The sequence below is a fragment of the Rhinopithecus bieti genome, unplaced genomic scaffold (assembly GCF_001698545.2).
Source record: "Rhinopithecus bieti isolate Rb0 unplaced genomic scaffold, ASM169854v2 scaffold_2272, whole genome shotgun sequence".
Lineage (NCBI taxonomy): Eukaryota > Metazoa > Chordata > Mammalia > Primates > Cercopithecidae > Rhinopithecus > Rhinopithecus bieti.
The window spans coordinates 5,378,816-5,382,505 of NW_016804163.1; positions in this window are offsets into that span (position 1 = coordinate 5,378,816).

Genomic DNA, 3,690 nt, shown 5'->3' on the forward strand with positions numbered 1-3,690 from the left:
TATATATATATATATATATGCTTTAAGGGCTAAAATTATTTCTACTTTTTTGACAACATGGAATATTTAAGAAAATATAGTTGTTGCTGTTGTTGTTTTGTTAGGAAACCAAGAGATTACAGGTATACTGACAAAACAAATTCCTCAAACATCACTACCCTCATGATATAAAAATATATATTTATATACAACCAAAAGTAATAATATTTTGTTTCTTTAATAACACTGAAGCCTATTTGATTAATTTGATTTATTTATCTTATAGAGCTATATATTGCCACTTTTGCTTCATATATGGTATAACCAGATTCATATAAAGAAACTCTTTAATATATTGACCTAAAAGGCCAAAATGCCCACATCCTAATTAAAGCAATATTTTCTAGTATGTGAATAGGGATCTCACAATGTGACAGTTTAATTGTATTTCCTTTCAATTTCTTACTCAATCAAACTTATGTTGTAGCCAAACATCTTGTTCTGTTTATATAAAAGAGGTACCATTTCCTGTTAAACTTTAAACTTTAATACCTTTTTTGATCATCAAATAGATGCCTAATGATAGCAGCAGAAGATGTTCAGATATTATGCTTCTTCTCCAAGAATTGCCTTTCAAATGTCTAAGCATCAAAAAAGAAGAAAGCATAATGTGGACAAAATTATTTTTAAAACCCTGCCCTCTATCCTACAGGGAGTATAAATTTCAAAAATATGACTTCCCAAACATCTGCTGTATAACCAGCCAAGGCTGGCCAGTGTTCTTATGAGTCCTCTAGCTGCCAAAAGTGCCCTATGTGTGGGAGTAACGGCTGGCTCCTGAACTGGAATGGATCAAAAAGGAGGGCAGAATGCAGTAGGTTCAGGAAAGACAGCAATGTGGGAGAGGAAAGGGTGCCAAGTTCTTTCAGAATCACCTACATATGTCCATTAGCTTTGTAACTGCAGTATGGTTTATTTCATTCCAGAGTGGGAATTACAACACAAGAGATGGTTAGAAATGACACTTCATCTCAATGGAAAATAAAATTAGCTACAGATGGTGAAGATCTGCTCATCTTCTATTACCTGGAGTTATAAAGGTGGTACTTTATTACTGAATCACTTAACTTGGGTGAAGTCATACAAATCAGAGTGGGGAATGTTAACATTTTAGGCAATTACTTCTCTTATTCCCTAATCCTTCAAATAGTTTTAAGAGTAAAAATTCCACGATTATAACTAGAAAATATAATTGTGCTGACTCAGGGTTGAGAGATTAATAACAAAACAGAAAATATTCGTTCAACAAACCATCTAAATTTTTGTATATATTTGCAGAATGAGAAAAGATAACACTCTCACTGAACCTGCAGAAGTTTAGCAAATATTTCTAGTGCACAAATTAATGACTGGTAGTGCACTGTATGCTGAAGAGTCAAGAAAATATGTTATGTCTAATCTTGGCACTTTCATACAGAAGAATAATGATGGAAGGCTAGGCTATTTTATTTCCTGTAATTTTTTTCTCATTTGATTTTTTAAAATAAAATATGTAGTTATTAAATAATCCAAACATACAAAAATGACCAATATCAGGATGCTGATACTATTGATGAGGACTCTACTTTCTTGACCTAATTTTTTCACAAAAGCCCTACCCCACAAATCATCACATTGGGGATTAGAGTTTCAATGTATAAACTTCGGGAAAACATAGCTATTCAGTACACTGCAGAGTAACCAAGATATCAAGCACTTCAGGTGCCAAAACCACAAAAATAAGCAAAATTGATTGAGGTGAGATTTACAGTCACTGTAGCATTTTACTTTTGAGTCACTTTCAACTTGAGTTGCACAGCAGAAAAGTTAAATGATAGCGGCCATCTAGAATTTATAGTAAAAAGAGAAGTTTTCATTGATGCAGAAATATAAAAGATATACACATAAAAACAGAAAAGATTGTAAAAATCTCATGAGAAATAAGAAAACTGTTAATACATTCCGTTGGAGTCTCTCAAAGAGTGGAGAGAGAGAGAATAAAGAAAAAATCATATTTGCCCTAATACTAGTCAAATTTTTCAAAGCAGACAAAATCAAATATGTGAAAATTGAAGAATCTCTTTGGCTCCAAATGTGAGAAATATTTCGTTGAAACAATGCTAAAATAATTTTAAAATCTTTTACTAGTGAGTAAAAGGAATGCATTATATTTTAACTACATTAATTAGACTAATGGGCAACTTTTCAAAATTAGTGAAGAAAGACAAAAGACCTTAATAAGATAGGTTTAAAATATTGATAATAAAATAACTAGAAATATCTAGAACCTGTACCAAACCTTCAAGAATAAAAAATTTCTGAAAGAAATGAAAATGGAAACACAATGTACCAAAACCCATAAGCTGTGGCAATACCACTTCTGAGGAGGAATTTTATAGCAACAAAAGCCAACATAAAAAAATTAGAAAGATTTAAAATAAACTAACAATACACCTCAAGTACCTAGTAAAGCATGAACAAACCAAACCCCAGATTAGTAGAAGGAATAAATAATAAACATCAAAATAGAAATATACAAAATACAGACTTTAAAACAATGCAAAGTATCTCTAAAACAAAATGATGGCCTTTTGTAAGAATAAACTAACTTGATAAACCACTAGCTAATAAAGAATGAAAAGGAGAAAAACCCTCAAAAATAAAATCAGAAGCAAAAAGGAGGCGTTACAACTGATACTACAAAACTTCAAAGAGTCATTAGAGACTACTATGAACTACAGTCAGCACACTGGAAAACATAGAGGAAATGAATAATTTCTGGATACATATAATGTACCAAGTCTGAACTGGGAAGAAATATAAAACCTGAACAGACCAATAATGAGCAATGAGATTAAATCAGTAATAAAAAGTCTTCAAGCAAATAAAACTCAAGACCAGATGGATTTAATGCTGAATTCTAGAAAACTTATGAAGAAGAGCTAACACCAAGTCTTCTTAAACTATTCCAAAATATCGAAGAGAAAATAATTATTTTTAATTCATTATATGAGGCTGCCATTATTCTGAGACCAAACCCAGGCAAGGAGACAACAAAAAAAGGAAACTATAGGCCAATATCCTTTACTAACACAGATGCAAAAATCATCAACATAATTATAGTAAATTAAATTCAACAACACATCAAAATGATTATACAACATGTTCAAGTAGAATTTGTACAGGAGTGCAAAGTTGCTTCAACATATGCAAAACAATACCTAGACTACATCATATCATTTTAATGAATGGAAATCATATGAGATGCAAAAGAACATTTTTCTTCTGCAAGAACAATGATTCAGAAAAAGCATTTGATATACTTTAATGTCACTTTTAAATAAAAATTCTCAACAAATTAGGTATAGAAGGAACATATCTCAATGTAATAAAGCCCACATATGACACACCCACAGCTAACATACTGAATAGGAAAGAGCCGAAGGTCTTTCCTCTAACAAATGAAATAAGACAATGATGTCCACTTTTACCACACTTTTAAAACATAGTACTGCATATCTTAGCCGGAGAAATAAGGCAAGAGAATGAAGTAAAGTGAACCCATAATGGAAAACAGAATATCAAACTGTCCCTCTTTGCACACAACATGGTCTTGAATATAGTAAAACCTAAAGACACTAGGAAAAAAGAAAAAAACTCCTAGAACGTATA